The sequence below is a fragment of the Bos indicus genome, chromosome 15, assembly GCF_029378745.1.
Source record: "Bos indicus isolate NIAB-ARS_2022 breed Sahiwal x Tharparkar chromosome 15, NIAB-ARS_B.indTharparkar_mat_pri_1.0, whole genome shotgun sequence".
In the NCBI taxonomy this organism is placed as follows: Eukaryota; Metazoa; Chordata; class Mammalia; order Artiodactyla; family Bovidae; genus Bos; species Bos indicus.
The window spans coordinates 25,102,942-25,117,235 of record NC_091774.1 but is presented as its reverse complement, the minus strand read 5'-3'; the positions used below and the strand labels follow the sequence as shown (position 1 = coordinate 25,117,235).

The window sequence follows — 14,294 nt, the reverse complement described above, 5'->3', positions numbered from 1 at the left end:
TTAACACACGGAGATGCTTACCTTGCTACTTAACTCTGGGCTTAAACTTGGCAAATAAATCGATGCCTGTATTTTCCTTGGTCTGCCCAGCCCCCAGGCAGCGCCATCCGTTATTTTAGTGGAGCAGGTAAATTACCTGCCCAGATCGTGCCCAGGGCGAGTGGCCATTTGCAAGGCTGGAGAAAACCAAAGGCAAACAGCTTCTAAGAAGATCGAATGTTGAGGACTGGCTGTGTTCCCAGCATCTCAAGCTTGCCTGGAATGACCAAGTAAACAGCTGCCGCAGAAGTGCCTGGCCAGCCCAGTTCATCTTGTTGACAGAAGAAGCGATAGGTAAGAGGTGATAACGTGCTGTATCTGTTAGTCACTTCTCCTGCCTGCAGCCCCCCGGAAGGTCCTTCATGTGTGGGAGTGGTTCCCCACCCCCCACCAAAGCATGGAGAGCAAAGGGGGTATCCCAGTGCACAAAGTAAGGCAATCAGAGGCTTACAGAAAAAAAAAATATGGGCAGTAGGGGACAATACTAGGGAAGCATTACAGTGATCATCAAGATACAGGTTTGCTGGCATGCGAGCAACAGATTACAAAACAGCATGCACTGCCTATTATCACCCCAATGTTGTTTAAAAGACAACGGAAAAAGATGGTGCAACTACAGGAGACACATTTCTTTTGTTTACATGTATTTTCTAATTTCCCCACATGGAGCGCATATTACTTGTATGATTCTTTGCTTAAAATGGGCTGCCTGGGTCCACATTGTTCACGTACGCCCTCTGGTCAGAGTGACTCCTCTCGGGCATGCGAAGACCTGGCTGTTCTTCTGAAGATGTACAACACAAGGCAACTCCCAGTCTCCTCTGACTGCGGTCAGATTCACATCCTTCTCCTACTGATGATCCTTTCTTTCTTTCTTCCCGGCAGTTGATACACAGGAAGGACAGGAGGAGGTCTCTAAGCCAGCCTGCTCCCCACTGCCTCCAAGAACAGAACAATCCTGAAGGCACCAGAGCCTCCTGCATTGTCTGGTCACCATTCTGCAAACTGCTAGCTATCTAAAAAAAATCCTGAGATGCAGCAGGTAGAGGGGATTGGGCCGAGGGTGTAAAAACCAAGACCTGGAAGTTGCTTTTCATTTCAGTGAAGATATAATCCACAAACCATGAAACACATCCTTTTAAAACACACAATTCAATGGTTTTCAATGTACTCAGAAAGTTGTACAACCATCATCAACACTAACTCCAGAACATTTTCATCACCTCTCAAAAGAAACTCCATACTCATTAGTTCTCACTCCCCATTTTCTGCTCCCCTCAGCCTCTGGCAACTACTGATCTGCTCTGTTCCTATAGATTTGCCTATTCTGAATATTTCACATGAATGGAATCATACATTATGTAGCCTTTCATGCCCAACTTTTTTTTTTTCAAGTTTTTAAAATTTTTCTTATTGCCTTTATTTTTTTATTTTTTAACTTTACAATATTGTATTGGTTTTGCCATGTATCAACATGAATCCGCCACAGGTTACACGTGTTCCCCATCCTGAACCCTCCTCCCGCCTCCCTCCCCGTACCATCCCTCTGGGTCGTCCCAGTGCACCAGCCCCAAGCATCCAGTATCGTGCATCGAACCTGGACTGGCGACTTGTTGCATATATTATACATGTTTCAATGCCCACCTTCTTTCATGTTGGTTTTAACATTCATCCACGGTGTAGCATGCAAGTGTATCTATTCCTTTTTAGGGCTGGATAATGATACAGATATACCACGTTTTGTTCATTCCTCAGCCGATGGACATGTGGGTTCCAGTTCCTATGTTGAGGGTATAAATGAAGTGGCTATGAACACTGATGTACAACTTTTTGTGTGGATGGATGTTTTTCAATTCTCCTGGGCTAGAAGTTGCTTTTTAAAAGTAAATTCTTGTTATTAGTTGTTATTTGTGTCTCTCACACATCAAAAAAAAAAAAAAAAGAGCACAGGATATTTAAAAGAATAGTTTGAAATATCTGAGACTTTCAACTACATACTTGGGTTCCAAGAAACTGACAGCTGTGGATCCTTGTTGTTCCCTAATCCCACACACGTATTTTTATTGCAACTCCTCTTCCCCTCCACCCCAGGGGCCACTGTGTCGCCATCCTTACCCCGTGGGCTTCACCAGTCCAGTTCATCCTCTAAGAAAAAATCTGCGCTGCAACACATGAATTATTTAAGCTGTTTTTCTAAATAGATACATTATTTAGTTTACAGTCTATAAAATATTTACATTGTTTGTTCCTCCCACCCCCAAATATCTGCATTATTTACAGTACAATCAGGAAAACATTAACCCTTGTAGGGCTTTTTGTTGTTGCTTTTAACTTTTAATTTATCTTGGAGTACAGCCAATTAACAATGTTGTGAGAGTTTCAGGTGGACAGCAGAGGGGCTCAGCCAAACATATATGTGTATCCAGTCTCCCCCAAACTCCCCTCCCATCCAGGTTGCCACATAACATGAAGCAGAGTCCCCTGTGATATCCAGTAGGTCCTTGTTGGCTATCTATTTTACAAGGCATCCATTTTACATGGCAGTGTGTACATGTCCATTCCAACCTTTGTTTTGTGACCTGTGCAGTTTTCCTGGGTGTCACTGGGTACACATAGCCATGAGAGGCATGAGTGAGTTCTCTGGCCCAAGTCACAGAGCAAGCGCTGGGGATGCAGGAGCTAACACAGTGTTCAAAGCCAGACGGACAGAACGGGTCACACCTGTCACTCCATGGGACCCGAGGGCATAGACCATAGCATTCCTAGGGAGGCACTTCTGGATGCCAAGCTCAGTACCCTACCTGTGTTGACATTTAGTTGCTCTCTGAAAAATGGGAGCTCATTCCTATTGAGCCCTGGCCTGGGTCACCCCTCTAAGTGTGACGTCAGTCCTCACTTAATTCTAAGGAAAATCTCCCCTGCTACCCACGTCCTCTGTCAGGCCATGGTGAACACAGACAGTGGTGGTGACCCCTGAGCGTTGGCACAAGCCCCTCCCAGGTCCCGAGTTCTCCATCTGGCAGTCACCTGCCTTAAGAGTGGGAAACTGAGGTCGAGACAGTCATGTCCTACATCTGCCTCAAAAACTCATTTACTTGCACTTGCAGCCTTTTTTAAGAAATTCTCCTCCATGGAAAGAATAAGGCTCAAAGGTGGTATTTTTCATTATTTATCATGTGACCTTAATTTTTAAAATCAAACAAGGGAATTCACTGGAGGTCTGTGGCTAAGATTCTGAGCTTCCTCTCCAGGGGTCACGGGTTCAATTCCTGATTGGGGAACTAAGATCCCACATGCCATGCAGCATGGCCAAAAAGTAAATATATAAAGTAAAATTACATAAGTAAAACATGCCAAAAAGTCATTATTATTATATAATAATAAAAAATAAATACTAGTTCTTATTATTATTCAGAAATAGATAATGCAGAAAGTAAAACCCGCTTTGCTCTGTAATCCTATTCTCTAAAGACAATCACTGTTAATAGGTGGACTGTAGAGCCTTATAGAATCTTACAGGATGGCTTCTGTATTTTACACGAAATGAGACAACACTAAACCACCTTGTCTAATCACCTTTTATCGCACAGAACATCATGGCTCTTTTTCCATGCAGGTGCCATAATTAACAGAGTCCCTACCTTTGGACATGGAGGTTGGTCTCAGGCTTTGTAATGACATATAATGCTGTAATCAGCATCTCTAAGGGAAGCTAAAAAACCGATCTTTGTGACGTAAAGGCCAAAGCTGGGCATGAACCACCAAGGGTCCCTGAGAAACTGTGGCATTGTCATAGGGGTGACCTGCCCTGGGTTTCCAGCCCAGCTCTGCTGCATGCCCCCCCCCAACTCTGGCACCTCTGATGAAACGTCAGGAGTGTGAAATCAATTCTCTCATCTCCTGGTTGTTCAACTCAGGAGAGATTTCCTCCTCCTCCTCCTCCTCCCCCCTCCCCAACCCAGTACCTCTACTTACCCTGCTTCTGTTTTGAATCTCTAAAATAATGTGACAAGTTAATGATGGTACAATTATCTAAATGTTTAACAGACATGTTATCTAAGTGAGTCGGATTGAGATTCCATCCCGCTGACAATAAACATCAGTGGTGGAGCAGAAAGCGATAGGCAAATTATAGCAAACCCTGCAATTTCAATGCTATTAAATTTGGAGGAATAACAGCCTTGAGGCCTGTAAACTCTGAATAAAATAGGCCCTTGTGTTTGTCCAACTATTAAATCAAAATGCTACCAACATCCTAGAAAAAAACAAGGCGATTTATGGCTTTTCAAGTTTCAGTTACACATTGGTTTTTATTAACTCCTTTCTGTCATCAGGCAGCAGTGGTATTACGGGGGGAGAAGGGAGCACAGCCAGAGAGGAAGGGGCAGGAGCTGAAAAGATGGAGGGGATATACGGGGCCAGTGGGAGCGGGGGGTGGAGAGGTGAGTGGGAGCCCCAAGGATGACCATGCGGACTCTGGTGTGAGAACGGCATGAAAGGGAAGGGGCCATTCTGAACACAGGCAATTCTGAATCCAGTTAAGTCCTCTCTGCATATGAACCTTCGAGTTGCGAACTTTCAAAGATGTGAGTGTGTGTCTGGTTCCACCGAGGAACCAGATCCTGTGCCACCCACGTCAGGTGTGACTGAAATTGCAGCTCGCCCTCCGTCTCCCGCTGCTGACGATCCACGAGCTCTACCATCTCCCACCTCCTCCAGTCAGGAACCCTTCTTGCCTGCTCACTCAAGGCCAGCCCCCCGATCCGATGCCAGCTCTTGTATTGTACTTTTCAAGGTACTGCACGATAAAAGATGTTTTATTTTTTATGTTTTCTATGTATTATGTGTGTGAGAAGTATTATAAACCTATTACAGTACAGTACTATGGGGCCGACTGTGTTAGTTGGGTACCTAGGCTAATTTCAATAGACTTATGAACAAATTGGACTTACCAACCCACTCGTGGAACAGCACTTGTTCATATGCAAGGGACTTACTACCATAGGAGAATGACACGTACCCTGGAAGTTCCATCAGACTCCCAGCTGGGGGCCCTGAACTTGAAGCCCAGTCCTTCCACTGAACGAGTCATATTACTTAAACCGCTCTGAGCCCGCAGCTCCTCAGCAGCGATAGGGGCAGTGAACCTGCCTCTTAGTGGGCTCTACAAGATAATATATAAAAGCACCAGAGCCAGGCACAGTCCAAGCTCTGAATAACAGTCCTCAAAGGTCAAAATCATTTCAATCCCCTCAAACTTCTGGAATAGTTTTTAAAAGACAAAAGATCTTCACCTTTAATTTCTTCTTCAGACGCAGTATGCATTTAATTTTTTATTGAATATGCATCTAAATAAAATGAAAGAAGAGGCTGTCTACTGGTTAGACAGAAACTGTAAATGTCTAATGTGCTTAGTTATGTCCGGCTCTTTGTGATCCCATGAACTGTAGACCGCCAGGCTCCTCTGTTCATGGGGTTCTCCAGGCAAGAATACTGGAATGGGTTGCTATTTCCTATTCCAAAGGATCTTTCCCACCTAGGGATCAAACCTGTGTCTCCTGTATCTGCAGACGGATTCCTTACCACTGGGCCACCTGGAAAGCCCCTGTAACAGCCATAGGTACAAATGTGCTGAAGTGGAGAAAAATGTAGACCATCCATCCAAGATCGGAACTTTAGGCTGGGCTTGGAACCATGCAACCTCTCAAACGGCAATTTTTCTTACCTAATTCCCACTCCCGATATTTCAGAGAGGCAGAGAAACAAAGCAATTTGTCCCGTGTCATAAAGCAAGCCTGTGACAGAGCCAGGATAAGAATTCGGTTTTCCTTTCCCCTAATTCATTCTTGTTTTCCCTAATACCAAGCTGCCCCCACACGACAATGATGTTCATCATTTCCACTATGATGGGAGATGGCTGGAGGTGGGGACTAGGTGAGTCCTGCTCACTGCTGTATCTTTATCCCAGGGCCCAGCATCAATGTCCAGCACAGAGGAGATGCTTAAGACGTCTTCTGAATGAATGAGCTTTAACCTCTTTTATCCCAAATCAATCTCAGTTCAATTTTCCTCGCCAATCCCAAGAGAGCTAAACACCACCGATCCCCTCAAAGCGTTAACACTTCATGCAAAAGTATTGGGGTGATGGATGGGGAGAGCTCAGAGGTTCTGTAGGGCAGCAAAACTCTTCTGCATGATACAATGGTGAATACACATCATTATACATTTATCAAAACCCAGAGAATTTACAATGAGAGTGACCCGTTAACATAAACTTTGCGGGATAATGATGTATCAACCTGGGTTCATCAGGGGTAACAAATGCACCATTCTGATGAAGGATGTTGACAGGGAGGGAGTTGTGTTGGGGTAGGGAGTAGACAGTATATAGGATACTCTATGCTTTCCACTCTATTTTGCTATAAATCTAAAATCACTCAAAAAAAAAAACAAAAAAACAAAAATCTATTCATAAGCAGCAGCACTGGAGGTCAGTCCAGAAGGAGCCAGAGGGACCCTGGCACCGCTAGGGTGACCGGTGCCAAAGGAAGGCGTGGCTGGGCAGCAGGTGACAGCCAGGCTGCCATTCCCTATGCCACAGCAAGCAGCTCCAACAGAGCCGAGAGCCCTGGGCTTGGAAAATAAAACTCTATATTAGGCATCAAACATGCCTTGATAGTAATAGCACAAAACGAGCTCAAGAGTAAGTCTATGCTGGAGCACTGACTGTACAAACAGGAGCACATGACTCTCCCTCCCCAAGTGCCCATGACGTCCTACAGCCGTCCCGAGCTCAGGCTTTCTCGGGTTCAATTCCCTGGCACACCACGTGAAACGCTATACCAATCACCCCTGATATTTATAAAAGTCAAAAGCTATTATGCTTTCAATGGGGGAGGTCACACCAATCTAAGTGGAGCGCACGTGTCCATCTGATGACCCCCACCTCTCCCCGGCCCTCCAGCCTGGGTTGGGGTGAGAGGCTCGTTCTGCCTTTTTTCCATGTCAAGTTTTGGAAAGAAGAAGTTCTTTCTCATCTGCTGGCCCTTCTCCCTTTCCCTCCCTCATCCTCTTTGGGACCAGGGGAACAGAGAGACTGCCCTTGGGAGGAGGAGCCAGAACAGTTGCTGGTTTTCCTACTGCAGGAGGACAGGAGCCAGCCGCCCTGACAGGGCTCCTCCATGCCCAGCACCACCCCTCGTGCCAGGCCCAGGGCAGGAGCGGGGGCCAGAAGGCTGGCAGCCACCCCCAGGGAAGGAATGTAACTGCTCACCCTCTATGATTCTCTGCCCCGCCTGCTCATCCACCACCGAAAGTCCTCCAAACAAGGACTTCATTTTCTTCTCTGGAGTTCAGGGCCAGAGACAGTCCCTGCAGCTCTTTCCAAGCATCCTTAATATATCAGGAGGGACAGAGGGGCCAGTTCAAGCAGGCAGCCGACAACACCAAGGTGGGGGCACAGCTCTCTGCACGATCAAAGGGTGTGCATGTGTGTGCGCGTGTGTTTCTGTGCTGTCACTGCCTTCTCCTCCCAAAGCCACGACAAGGTGCCTCTGAGCCTCCTTCACACTGAGGAGGAGAGGGCCCCAGGGAGGGCGCCTCCGGCGCCTGCTCCGTGCTCCCGGGGCGGGCAGGTCCTGCAGCACCGCTGCCCTTGGCCGCCGGGTGCGTCAGCTGTTCTGGGCCGCACGACCCTCCTGAGGCTGACACGGAGGAGCTGAGAAGGAGCATCTCAGCATTTGCATCCGCTTGAATGGCTTTCTCTGTGACGCAGGAAGGTGGAAATGAAGCAAGTTTTTCTAGGCCAGCAAAATAAAGTCCTTATTTTGTAGTCAAGAGTGGAGAGTACTTTGGCCTGGAAGTAAGAACTCGTGGGTCCTAATTCTGGTTTGGCTTATTTGTTCTCAACTGACCCCCCTGTGCAAATATAGGCCTCTGAGCCCTAGTTTTTTAGGCTGTTGAATGGGCAGAGCTGAGGTCCCGGCTCTGCACATTAGGTATGATGCCCAGGCCCGCACGGGGAGGAGAAGCAGCATTAAAACACAGGCTTTAGGGTGCAGGAGCCCGAAGCACACGTTCTAGCCATCCTGGACAGGTCATCCTTAACTTCTCTGAGTTTTAATTTTCTCTAGGAAAGAAGAGGGAAGGAAAATGTCTATGTTTTAGGATGGTAATAAGGACTTAATAAAATTATATCTTCAAAATATCCAATAGTGTACCGCTACTGTATTATCTGTGCGTGCATGCTAAGTTGCTTCAGTCGTGTCCGACTCTTCGCGACCTCATGGACTGTAGTCTGCCAGGCTCCTCTGTCCATGGGATTCTCCAGACAAGAGTACTTGAGTGGGCTGTCACGCCCTCCTCCAGGGGATCTTCCTGAGCCAGGGACTGAACCCACATCTCCTATGTCTCCTGCATTGGCAGGCAGGTTTATTTTTTGTTTGTTTGTTTGTTTGTCTGTTTTACCACTAGCGCCACCTGGGAAGACGATATTATCTGTAACCAAAGCAAATTCACCCTACTTGTTCATTTGCTCCACAACACACTGTAGCCTTCAGGAAGGCAGGGACCGCCCCTTGCACACAGTAGGTACTTCAAAACTTAGTGGATAAATGAATGAAGGAAGGATGGGACAAATCAGCCACACAGGCTACTTGGTATGTGGCGAACACAAGTCACTAGGCTGGCCAACCTGGGGGGGCAGGGCGTGGGCTGGAAGACAGAGTGGAACTGCTTTGGAGCAAGTCTGGAGATCAAGTGTCCTGGGCTCTAAGGCGTCCATGAAGCTTCCCAGCCCCGGAACTCCTAAGCTCAGGAATGACTTTCTGTCTCTTTTCCTTACCAGGGCACTACGAGGGCATAAAGTGGGATGACCCAGGTCTGACTTATATTTCCAGAATACCCAGGTTCCTAATGGCCACAGACATGGGCCAGGACACCAGTGGAGGACTCAAGCTCCTGGAAGGGGGAACACAAGACCTTGCTCTGTGCTAACCCCAGCTCTGCAGCCTGTCCGGCCTAGTTGGATATGTCATCGGTTTAAACATCAGAAGAGGGCAGTCCCCCTGGGAAGCTTCGGGCATTCTAGGAACTAGGGCCTTAAATAAAATCCACGAAATCTGTTCTGAGAGGCTGTTCCACATGCACAACTCCATTATGCCCTCACCTCTCCCCGCTGTACATACAGCAGGGGCTGATGGCTCTACAGGTACACTGGAAACATCCTCTTGACCAAAGGACGCATCAGGGATCCTCAAAGATCCCATCAGCTCAGCAAAGCAGCTGCACCCCATTCTTATTCCTTTCTTACCACATCAGCCTGCCCCTTCCCCTCTCACCCACCTAGTCAGGGGAAAGGATACCCTCCAAGGGCATGGCGAAGACCACGATGGTGCAGTGTTAGTAACCACCATCACCACTGACTGAGCGCTTACTCCATGCAAGGCCTATGCTGAGTGCTTTCCACGGATCATCAAATTAAATCCTCACAACATCCCTTGTACGACAGCATCGTTGCTGTCACATTTCCAAGGAGGAAATGGGCTTAGGGAAAGTTAAGCAACCTGCCCAAGCTCATAAAACGTGGAAGTGACGGGACGAGATAGGACTTGAATCTAGACCTCTGACACCAGGTCCCAAGTGCTCCGAATACCCTGAATGTCACACTCAAGACTTTGGGTTCCAAGGGTCCCGCTTCCTTGAAACCTGCAAGACAAACCTGAACCGCGCTATCAGGGCCCCAGCTTGCCTGGTGAATAAAGCCCTCGAGAGCTCATCCTCCCTGGGTAGCCATCTGCACATCTGCCTTTCCTGCTTTGGGTTCTCACAGGCTCTCTGGCCTGGCCCCCAAACACCAGCATTGGCCCCATCCCTCTTATGTTCAGATCGTACACAGGGAGCTGTTCTGAGTCCCCTACATGCGGATGTGTTAAGTCACTTCAGTCATGTCCGACTCTGTCGACCCTATGGACTGCAGCCCACCAGGCTCCTCTGTCCATGGGACTTTTCAGGCAAGAATACTGGAGTGGGTTGCCATGCCCTCCTCCAGGAGATCTTCTCAATCCAGGGACTGAAGCTGCGTCTCCTGTGTCTTCTGCGTTGGCAGGCGAGTTCTGTACCACTAATGCCACCTGTGAAGCCTCTGAGTCTCCTACATATGAATTAAAAGAGCTGAAGGTTCCTTCAGCTCAATTCCAAGGCTGCCGCACTGAGATCTCCCCCCTCCCCCACAGGGCCTGCTGCAGACTGCCCCAGCCCCCTCGCCTTTAGCTCAGCAGCTGAGGTATCTCCCTTGCCCTCTAATTAATGCCACCCGATCCCATCTGTTGCCCCCAGGCCTGTTCACGTCCCAAACGGGGATGTACAGTGGCTCGGACAACATTATGATTTGTAAAACCCACTCCTAATTAGTTTGACTTTGAATGAAGAGGGTAATTATTTTTAAATTTATTAACTGCTGCCTGGCCAGAGAAGTTTCCAGATCAAGTGACACAGGGAAGCTATTTCTGTTCAGTGATGCAGCAATTTATATTACTGATCGGTCATTAAAACCTCTGGCACAAAACCACTTGTGTTTCCTGAGCCAAGATACTGTCCGTGTGTCAAATTTCAAACCCGGAGTATAAATTAAGCCATTAATGGTATTTATCAGTTCATCTGGACTTTTAAAGAACTACTTACTAATTTAAGACATTCCTGATATAGAACCCAAGTGGTGCGCTGGGCGCGCATGTGTACGTGTGTGTATATGTGTTTTCTCGCTTTTTATTTTACTGAACAGTGTAAAAAAAATTCTGATGTGTAAATGAAGTACAGGCATCTTGGGGAGCTGCAGAGCTGTTAATTCCTGACTGCTCTGCAACCCAAACATTTTGGAAGCAGCAGTGTTTTGCAATATGTATTTGTCATAATATAAAAGGTGTAAAGTGATCTCTGTTTATCTCCTCAAAGTCTTAGCTGTAGCAAAACAGAAAACTGAAGTGTGACAACGAAGCCTGAGCCCAGCCCAAGCGTAAGTGTGTTGTCCCTGAGCACCAGCTGGAGCCCACCAAGATCCTGGAGGGCGGGGACAAGGAAGGGTCACACCCACGGGGACAGAAGTCCTCCAGGGTAAGTGGAGGAGCTGAAAGGGTGAGCCCTGAAGATGATGTGTGTTTGGCGAAAATGGGATTGGAAATACTTTCTACTAAATTCATTCTGCAGTGTCAAGAATATCTGAGAAGCACCCCGATAACCCATCCCAATGCCATGCTACACGTCAGCCCTGTGAATTCCCCACGTGGCGGGGCAGCCTTGGGCATGGAACTCCCAGACCCTATCTATTTCAGGGATATTGTATACTATCTCCTGAGGGGCACACGGTCATCAGGGTATTGAGGATGCTTAGTTAAATAGGTCACAGGGATCCAAAAGAGCTCTGCCCAGGACACGGCCATGAGCTACAGAAGCTCTCCCTAAACCATTCAGCCACAAACCCATGGACAACAGTAAGTCAATGAGCAGGCAGCTGGGGATTGGTAGAAAGAGCACTGAAGTCAGAGTTGGGTCAAGTTCCAGCTCTCTACTTCCTAGTGCTGGGCTTATAGGCCTCCATGGTCTCACCTGTGAAATGGGTGCAGTGGAAGAAAGTGTTTGATAAACATAGGTATCAGAAACATAAGATGGCAATTCCATGACTTTACTCTCCCAGGGTCTCTTCCTTCTCAGAGCTTCCTCCCTGCTCTCCTGTTCGCTCTCTTAAAGGATATCTGGTACCCCACTGGCTTCCCCCAGTCCAACAGCTTTAACATCACTTTCAGCATTCCTTATAACCAGGCCTCTCTCTTCCTCAGAGGCCCCCTTTCTTAGAACAGAGATGGCATCTAGATGTCACGCTGTATTTTTTCATGGATTATTAGGGGAGTCTGAGAACCCACCTGGGTTCTGCAGGTTCTACAGGTGTGTTCCCTATAATACTGTCCCCAGCTCTGCCTGTCAGCAGAACTGCCTCATTGCCAATCTGACGCTGATAATACGGCCACCACCACCTCTGTACCCAGCTGAGGACAGCCTGCCCAACACCAGGAGGGGCCAAACGCTTCTCCTGGCAAGGGAGCTTGCCCCTCGCTCACAGCCAGGGTGGGAAGGGAGCCCTTGTTAAAGCATCCACCCTGGTTTCTTCTGCGCAATTTGGATGCAACTTGGAGATAAAGCAGAAGTAAGTCTGAGGGTTAAGACTCCGGAGGTTAAGACTTACTTCTAATGTAAGGGGCACAGGCTTGATCCCCGGTCAGGGAACTCAGATTCCCACACGCCTGCTTCACAGTACTGTCCCCGGCCCCCAAACAGGTCTGAAGGAGCCGGGCTCCACCTCTGCTACAGAAAGGGGGGCACTATACCCCTTTGCAGGTGAGGAGATCTGAAGGGCAGAAAGGACGAGGAACAAGGTTATCCACCTGCTAGACAGCGAAGTTAGATTCCACCCCCTCCCCAGCTTCTGACTCAAACTCCAGGTTCTTTCCAATCACTGTTGTTCAGTCTCTCCGTCATATCTGACGCGTCAGGCCTCCCCATCCTCCACTATCTCCCAGAGTTTGCCCAGACTCATGTCCATTGAGTTGACGATGCCATCCGATCAATCTCACCCTCTGTCACCCCCTTCTCCTCCTGTCTTTTCCCAGCATCAGGGTCTTTTCCAGTGAGTTGACCTTTTGCATCAGGTGGCCAAAGTACTTGGAACTAATATTCTTTTCTGAAAAATGTCGGTCACTTTCAAGTCCTCACTAACTTAATAAATCCTGGAAAGGCGTTAGTCCTAAGACACCTCCTGGTTTTCAAAGCCCAATCAATACCAAACTCTAAAAACAGGTTGCAATGTCATTTACACCACCGAATTACACACTTTAAAGTTAAAATGGCAAATTTATATATCTTTTATGACAGTCTTAAAAATACACTAATATATCAAAAACTACAGAACTGGATCCTTTAAACATGTGACCAGGATGTGAATTACATCTCACTAAAGTTGTCTGAAAAACAACATAGGGAGCACGTCTGCGTTGCTCACTGCGGTGTCCCAGTGGGTGCCAGGTACACAGAAGGTGCTCAATAAATGTGTGGGGGTCCTGTCTGTGAACAACACCCCCATCTGCTCACCTGGCAGGGACTCAGTCTCTTGCCCTGGCCCTGGCAGTTAGGGCAGCTTGCTCCCTGCTGCTGCAAATTTAATCTGGACAGACAGAATTAAGCTGCTTTGCAAAGCTGGCTCAGAGTTTGGTGTCCTCAGCCCCCAGTTGGAATTCTCAGAGCAGGATTCTCAGTTACACGTATGGTCCAGAGGCAACAAGAAATAGCCGGGAGTCTGGGAGACATGCATCCTTCCCTGGCTTTTAAGAAAACCAGCTCTGAGATCCTGGGCAAAATCTTCTGGCCAAGTCCCCTTCTCTAGAACCGAGCCAGGGAGACTCTGACTGGGCTCACAGCTCACCTAGAAAGTTCTGCTTAATGCCACAGGTCAGGGCAACACCAGCCCAGAGTGCATGATACCAGGACTATGACATATGTCTTCCACATGGAGAGGCTGATTTTGGGGGGCAGGAAGACAAGAAAATACTGATGGCGATCACGAACAGCAGCAGCAGCTGACTGGTCTTCCTTCTTCCCTTCCGGCCCCAGAAGCAGCTCAGGGGCCTGCTTTCACGGAGGGCTGCCACCAGTCCCTCTTTCCCTGTGTGTCCGTCAGTCTCCACGAAGAGAGGGAATCTGCTCTTCCATCCTTCGAACCTGGGGTTGACCTGTGCCTGCTGAGAGCAATGAACGATGGTGGAAGTGATGCTACGTGCTTCCAGCCTGCCTTTTAAGAAGGCTGGCAGTTTCTGCTTCCTGACTCTTGGAACCCTGAGTGACAGGTCCAGGCTGCTCTGCTGCAGAGAGAGGCCACTGGGAGGAGGAATGGGAGGCAGATACGAGAGGGAGGGCGCCATCGTGGACACCCAGGCCCACACACCACCCAATGCAACCATGCGAGAGACCCCAAGTGAAAACTGCTCAGCTGAGCACAGTCACCTATAGAAACGTCTGATACGTTAACACAGTGTGGCTTTACTCTACTGTTAGAGCGGTTTTCCTTGCATACCAATTGGTAACAAACACTCCTGCGGTCAATTATCAACACCGGAACTGGGGTGATATTTTAAACCCATAAATCAAGTCATGTCGTCCTCCATTCAACACCCTCCAATGGACTGTTTAGCCCATTTTCTACAAATGTTTGC

The 14,294-nt window shown here is 48.0% G+C and overlaps 1 protein-coding gene and 1 long non-coding RNA gene across 5 annotated transcripts in view; one reads left to right on the top strand and one right to left on the bottom strand.

Annotated features, from left to right (window-relative positions):
• The window catches only part of ZBTB16 (zinc finger and BTB domain containing 16), a 204,806-nt gene that overhangs the window by 53,985 nt on the left and 136,527 nt on the right, over positions 1 to 14,294 (bottom strand). The window lies entirely within an intron of this gene.
• On the top strand, positions 6,948 to 10,968 carry LOC139187286 (uncharacterized). The gene is made up of 2 exons (XR_011570825.1): positions 6,948 to 7,489; positions 8,885 to 10,968. It is a non-coding gene; the product is annotated as an uncharacterized lncRNA (long non-coding RNA).